Source organism: Etheostoma spectabile, chromosome 18 (genome assembly GCF_008692095.1).
Source record: "Etheostoma spectabile isolate EspeVRDwgs_2016 chromosome 18, UIUC_Espe_1.0, whole genome shotgun sequence".
In the NCBI taxonomy this organism is placed as follows: Eukaryota; Metazoa; Chordata; class Actinopteri; order Perciformes; family Percidae; genus Etheostoma; species Etheostoma spectabile.
Window position 1 is genome coordinate 23,257,234 of NC_045750.1, and position 7,955 is coordinate 23,265,188.

At 40.3% G+C, this 7,955-nt stretch overlaps 1 non-coding gene across 1 annotated transcript; it reads right to left on the bottom strand.

Annotated features, from left to right (window-relative positions):
• Positions 1-7,621: 7,621 nt before the first annotated feature.
• Positions 7,622-7,694, bottom strand: trnat-ugu (transfer RNA threonine (anticodon UGU)). Its single transcript has one exon. It is a non-coding gene; the product is annotated as a tRNA-Thr (tRNA).
• Between the last annotated feature and the right edge of the window lie 261 nt (positions 7,695-7,955).

The window sequence follows — 7,955 nt, forward strand, 5'->3', positions numbered from 1 at the left end:
GGGCTCAAGTTTAATAATCTGTAAATACCATTTGTGGTTTTGTGTGTTAGTGTCTGCCTTGATGAGAATTAGTGCGTAGCATGTGGCTCTAATTATTCCTCTACGTTACCTTTTCCGCATTCAACAGATCCTGAACACAGCGACGACAGGATTCAATTAGCTGTCATGCATGAGATCTCTAGCTAGCACGTGTGAGCAGCGAGCCCAGTTGCCGTTCCCTCGGTTCACTCAGTTTTATCGCCTGTGTTCTCAACCCAACGTTGTTTTTCTGGCATTTTCTGTCAGACTTCTGAACAACAACCACAGCCTTTTTTTTTCTTTTTCTTTTTAAACCATACATGCTTCAGGATTTACAAATATGTTTGTCTGGTGATTCACAAGAGGGACACATTTTTCGTGATTATGATTTTCAGCTGTGGTCGGGGACTAAAGTTTTCAAGTCCAAGCAAGAGTAAGAGAGAAGGCGGTGTTGGCTGCAAAATCCTTTAAATCCAGGTTCCAGAAAAGACCAGCTGGATGTCACAATGACACAGAAGGTTCCACTCAACCAGATGAAAACAGTCCTTCTAATCCATAGATGAAACCTCTGAAGCCCCTGCAAGCCTTCACTAACAGCCAGCATCCCTGTCATCCGTCCCCATTGTGGGATCTAGGTTGATCTATTTCTTCCCTCATGTTGTCTGAGGCTATACTCTTTCCAGAGGATTAAATAGCATTGAGATTAACAGTTCAAAGGTTGGGGTAATGCAAATCCATAGGCTTAGGCAATCCCAATTCTCCATTTAGACACTTTAATTGCTGTAGGTCATGGTGTCTATCCTTCACTTGCTGGGAAGAAAAAGCCTGCTTTGCATTCAGCAGTAGAACATTAGGTCAAAAGTGGAACACAATTAGCACAGGATGTACTAATCTAATGTGCATAACTAGCCATCCATCCATCCATCCATCTATCCATCCATCCATCCATCCATCCATCCGTGTGGTGAGTATCCACTGTGGAACGCCAAGGAGCTTGGTAGGTCTACTACGGTCCTTCAGTGACTCCTAAGTGGACTACAGATGAGTGGTGAGTGGCGGGAAGCCAGACACATGTTGACCACATTGCTGCCGCGGAATAACAGATAAATAACCGCAGATGTGTGGTCAGATGAGAAAGCAGAGAGAGAGAGAGAGAGAGAGAGAGAGAGACAGAGAGAGAGAGAACAGATGAGAGTTGAGAAACTTAAAAGAGAGGGGAGGTTTCAAAACTCCGTGGCGAAAAAGATGTTATCTGAAATATTGAATGGAGCAAGGGTTCCCGGGCGGATGCATTTAAAAAGCGGGTGAATACACTTCACAGTTTCTGGAGGGCATGTGTGTCATGTCACTGAGGGAGTGCACTGTGGTTACACAGAAGCCCATTCAAGCCCATTGCATTTCAATTTAGCGTGGATTATTGTTTCACGCACAAAATGTGAAAAGACTGGATTAACCATAACCATCTAAGAAATTCTGAAGGCACGCTCCCCCGTGCACTTCACATTTCAGCCTGGTGAGCGTGCACGTGATGGGATTCATCGGTTTAGTTATAGCGCTGGTGGCCCAGGCCTGGCGCCAGCGCTCGGCGGTTGCAGATCTGTTTACTTTTGTAGGCTGGCAGGAACATGAGATTTCCTCTGGGTGTACTGTGGCTGAACAGCATGGCCCTTCAAGTCCCCCCCCCCAACCCCAACCCCAACCCCTACCCCTACCCACACACACCTTCCTCTTTCAGATCACTTGGTCTGAGGGTAACCCCAGACCCCCAACATACACTCCCCCAGAGACTGACAAGGGTTCACTGAGCCATCATGGACACACACGTCTTGCATTGATGGTAACAAACCCATGCGTGTGTGCACACACAAACCCACACACACACACTTCTTCACGCTGCTCCGCCTACATGACTTATTAGAATGCCAGTGGATCTTATGGATCTTATGGATTATCTGGAGTTTGACTTATCCCATTCCTTGACACAGAGGAAGGCCTTGTTCTGACATGGTCAACAAGACTAATCTCAAAGTGGAGTCCCCACTCATAAAAAGGCAGAAATCCAAGAGTGGAGATGGAATTTAGTTTTGTAAGTGTAGGCCGAACCACCGCGAACTTGATCTCTGTTGTCATTTTCAGCCGTAACTGTGACTTTTAAAGATCTATAGTTAAACATGGCGGTCCAAGCTATCTGATGTTTCTGCGTTTTCATGTTAGATGAATGAGACGAGAGTTTATCCAGTTCCCCCTGTTACTTTGTCGGCTATGTATGGGACAGGACGCAGGAATTTACTGGACAAATCAACTTTTTGACCTGATGATGGTGCTATAGAAAGAGTATCATCAAAGAGAGTAGGATTTCTCCTCCAGGGACCATGAATGTCTGTCCAAATTTGAACCCTCCCTGTTGTCCTGGGGTCAAATTTGACCCATTTTAAAACATCAGAAAATTGGGTTTCTTTCAACCAAAATGTCCAAAACAAATGACATGGATGGTTCCATACAACGCTCTATAATAAATCAGACATAAATCAGTTCAATACTCTGACTGAATGTGTGCGTTTTATTCAATGTTATGGCATTTGGACAAAAAAAAAAAAAAGTTGAAAAAAGTGACAAAAATGACAAAAAAAGCTTAAAAATCATTAAAAAAAAAAAACTGTTCCAAAAAACATTTGACCCAAAAAAACAAAAAGTGACACGGTCAACAGGAAGACAACACAAGGGGTTAAAGGCAATCCGTCCAATGGGTGTTGAGATATTTATATAAGCCTGGAGCAAAGTGGGACTGAGACTGTACATTATTGGCTTTCATTCGCTTACAGCTGTTCTATGTAAAGGAACAATATTATTCTTTGTAATGTGGAGTGTCAAAATGTCTTCTTCTCTTCTGCCCGAGTACAGGCAAGTTGTTTTATCAAGCAAGAACAATCTCCAGCCCCATAAACCCAAAACTGGACATCAATATCCCCAGAGGAGTCGGAATAACTGACATTCTTTGGATGAACCAGACTCTTACAAACTCGTGTTTGTTTACTCACGTCCAGTGGCGGTCTTAATTCTCTTTCTCTCTCTCTCTCTCTCGCTCCCTCTCTCTTGATAATATAATCAAAAGAGCAGCCAACACAATACCTTTGGACGTGAGAGGGGCCTGCAGATCCAGTTGGACTGAGGCGGCAGACAGCCAGCCATAACAACATCAAACGGCCCCTAGCCTCCAGCACTTAGACCGAGCCAAGACCCCGGACCAAAAACACGATTGCTCCTTCTTTTTAAGATAAGAATGCAGACAAGCTGGGAGATTATTGCGAACAATATGTACAGGTATGAAGTGGCCGCAGTGGTACAGGTGGATGGATGGTAGCCAACACTTGAGAAGAAGAAAAGTGGTACTTTGGGTCAGATGAGGATTCTGGGATGCCTTGGATAGGAGTTTTTTTAAATGTGCAGGCATGTTTGGACATTAGAAAACCCGGAAATATGTATTTAGTTTTCTTGTGAGTTTACAGTTCATGTTCTGCAAGAAAGACAACACAGGAGACATGAGAATAAAGGGGATTTAACCCTTGTGTTTTCTGCCCGTCAACCATGAAAAAAACCCATTTTGGTTCAACATTTTTATCACTTTTTCTGACATTTTTGTCACTTTTTACATGTTTTCAGCGCTTATTTTGACAGCCCATTTTTTGTGACAACATTTTTTTTATTTTTTAACTGAAAACAGGTCCAATTTGACCTCAGGACAACATGAGGGTTGAGAAACTGACATGGAGCACCCCCCCCTGGTCACCATGGATTAGTACACAGGCTTCAGTGAACACTGGACCCATAGACTGTATGTATTATTAATATCAACGGTCTGTGACTCGACCTCAGACTTCTCTTTATTAATCCTTTTGGGATGACTTGAAATTTCCAGCAGCAGCTTACAAAAAAGGTTTAAAAAATGCAGTATAGAGAGAAAAAACAGTGCAAAAATAACAATAAAAATAGTAATAACAATAAAACCTTTGGCTGTAAAAAAGCCTTTACCCTAAATTATCAGTTAAGAGCAGTTAGAGTGTCCAGATATGTATGAGAGTAGATTATTAATTACTTAACTGCACACAACCTCATTCAAGATAACAAAACTTCATATTTGAGATGATTACTTTTGTCACATTTCCAAAAAAAAATGGAATCACATTTATTAGTAGGTTAGGAAGTTATTTTCATCAGCGCTTAACCTTACGCATATCAGTATTTTGTTCTAGAAAATGGGAATGAGTGAAATATCACATTTTCCAACAATCAGTCCAAAACCAATAAAATAATTCAGTTTGTCATCATAACCTTTATTATTTTGCTTCAACCCCCCCCCACCCCAACCCCAAAGTAACCGACTAAAGACTATCAAAATTGTTGCCAATTACTAATCAGTGAATCACCCAAATGTTTTTGCTTATTTTTGTCATAAGTCGATCTGCAGACGCCAACATGAACACAAACTTCTGATTTGTCGTAGAAATCCGGTTTTACTTCCAGCGTGCCCGTCCTGGCCTTTAAATAATTGGACTGAGTAATGCACTACATGCATTTTCACCCAGAAGTGTAATGCCGGTAATTCTGTGACTCTGACAATTAACAGCCGTGTAAAAATAGTCCCATAGTGTGTGTGCATATCACCACTGTCGGGCTGAGAGGAAGCTCCGATGAGTGTGTGTTCATTACTGTAGGCTTCATGTCAGCCTAAAGAAGGTGAGGGGATGAGTTTGAGAAGAGGACATGTTGAGCTTGTTTTGGGGTTACCTGTTAAAGTGACAGCAGTACAGAGGCTTGCATAACCTTACACACCCAGGCTAAAGTTGATATAAAAAGAGGAATAAAAAAACATCTTTTGGAAATTGATCTTAATGCCTTAATTCAAAAAATTTAGAAAAATCCAACCTTCTAAGGACACCAATTTTCTTTATGAATGAGTAATGTATTGTTCAGGAAAAAAATATTCTTCATTAAAATACAGGGGGAATAAGTATACACCCCCCATGTTAAATTCCCATAGAGACAGGCAGATTTTATTATTAAAGGCCAGTTAATTCATGGATCAGGATACTCTGCATTCTGATAAAGTCCCCCCCCCCCACATCATCACACATACTTCACCATACATAGATATAGGCATGGGGAACTTCCCATAAGATCATCTCTCAATGCAAATCAAACCATCTATTAATCTATTAAGCTAACTGAAATAAAACCATGCCAATCTCTATGTATGGTGAAGGCTATGTGATGATGGGGGTGGGATGTTACTTTAATTCCAAAGCCAAGGGAACTTTATCAGGATGCATAGTATCCTGATCCATGAAATAACTGGCCTTTAATAATAAAAATCTGCCTGTCTCTATGGGAATTTAACATAGGGGGGTGTATACTTATGCCCCCTGTATTTTAAGGAAGAACAATTATTTATTTATGATACATTATTCAATCACAAAGAAAATTGGTGTCCTTAAAAGGTTGTATTTTCCTAGATTTTTTGAATTAAGGCATTAGGATCAATTTCCAAAAGATGTTTTTTTATTCCTCTTTTTAATCAACTTTAACATGGGTGTGTAAGGTTGTTCTAGCCACTGCATTTGATCACCAAGAAGGCTGTATTCACATTTAGCTATAATCAGTCATAAATAATATTTTTTTATCATATGGATGACTGTATTTTCTTCTACAAAAGGGAGGCTAACGTGCCAGGGAAAAGGGGGGAAATGCATCAGAATGCAAATAATTTTAGGCTGTTTTTTAACAATAACACAGCTGATTCGAAATTGGATCTTGTGCCTTTCGTGCGTGCTTTGTCACAGCCTTTTAGCCCCTTTCAGCAATGCAGAGTGTGTTTACCCTTGATGTGTGTTTCATATATTTACACGAGCAAACATAAGTGCACATTTTGATTCACAATGTCCACCTGCATCACTTAGCCTGTCACTTGTGTATGCATCTCTCTATTAATTAAGCCTATGTGGGATTCAGTGTTGACGCAAACAATTATTGCAGTGCTCCTGGAGACGAGTGTAATTGTATAAACCGAGGGGGGGGGGGGGGGGGGGGGGGGGGGGTTCTGATGTGTGAAGTGCATCTATCTACGTAGTTCTATGCCTCGATTGGCAATACTTGTCCTATTTTCAGTCATGGAGGAATTCCCTTGTCCCTCCGTGCTGAAAGTGATTGGTGACGGATGAACTCTGAGGTGCAAAGCAGTACAATTTTGGTTAAAAGTTTTGAAGTCGTGAAAACTTCTAAACTCCACTGACTAAACTTAACTCGACACCACGTTTATCCTAAACTGAAAGGTGCAGTTCCACATACCTCTGCTTAATTAAGGAGGCATGATAGTGCAGAGAAAGTTCTGAAGGAAGACCTTCATGATAGGATACACATCCCTACCACACTTTAAGCGTTGTGTTGTCCTCCTGTGTCCAAAAGATTAACACTTACTTTTTTTTTTCCATTTGACATTACTATTTTTTTTAAATTTCACTATCACCACCTTACTACCACTAGTTTTACACTACTTGTTGGAGTCTATGGTCAACAACCCTCAACTGTATAGAATCATACCTAATATTTGAGTTACTAAAGCAGAAATTGTGAATTATTTTGACTAATAGTTAAGATCAGAGGAACGTATGTTGAGTGGATGAGTTTGGTCACGATGCTGAGTTGAAACCATTTCAATTTACACCCGAAATTCAATGAAAGTGATCTATTGTATTTGCAAAGCACGTTGCATGGAATCCATCTTTTTTTTGTGGTAATTTGGTTTAAAAGAATGCCAAATTTCTGATATAGACATTATTAAAATGGGTCAAATTTGACCTGAGGATAACAGGAGGGTTAATGACAAAACAGCCACTTTAAAATAGATGGGAAGAAAGGCTAGCTTTTGGTGCCCCAATTTCTTAAGACATATCAATAACTCAATAACTATAATCAGGTCTAAATGTGTCTTTACTAAAACCTGAGTGTTCCTAATGATGGCTCTGTGTCTATAGGACTTTGATAAAGCTGAAATACACAGACTGTAGGCTCATTCCTGATGCATTTTCAACAAAGAGTTTAATTTTTGATGTGGGCATAACACATCTAAACTCTTCTTTGTTTCTCTGGTTATCAGTATAACAAGTTTCATATCAAAAATATCTTTTTAGTGTTCTGGCATGTCAAGCAGCATTTGCATGTCCGTCACCGATAGAGACTGATTATAGATACAGACATAACTTCCTGGTGATGGTGAGTAGGCTACTTACAAGCTCGTGCAAATGACTGATTTGCTACGACATTTTGGTTGTAAAGGCTAGCAGGTTAAAGCTAACGTTAATTAATATAGCCTAACTTAGCTGTTAGCAAGCTAATGAGCCAATAGTCAAACCTGTAACGGCTAACGTTACAGTTGGTGTAAAGCTGATTCACCTATCAGAATTATTCATTAGCACGTTAGTAATAAAAAAAAAATGTTTTTTTAGTAGCAGTTTATCAATAACGCTACAGACGTCCAACGGTTTAACAGAAAATTCAGGTTAAGGTACGAAAATGATCTTGCGTTTGAAAATGAAAATGTTACCCAGGCAGGCCCCAGCGAGGATCGAACTCGCGACCCCTGGTTTACAAGACCAGTGCTCTAACCACTGAGCTATGGAGCCCGAACTTGCACTGATATGAGTACAAGAATAATTTAAATGTGTGAAAGGTGATTCGGCAGTCATTATGACGCAGTTGTCAACGAGCCTGACAGACAGACTTTGGACTAGCTTTCTAGCGTTCACACGTAGCTGACAGTCTATTGAGCTTGAGTTACCAAAATGTCATTTTTCTATGTCATTTTGAGCTGGACTGCTTTGTTTCTGCTCTTTCTGATATTCATATCGTCTATTGGTTATTGCTTATATGTTAAACACATTCAT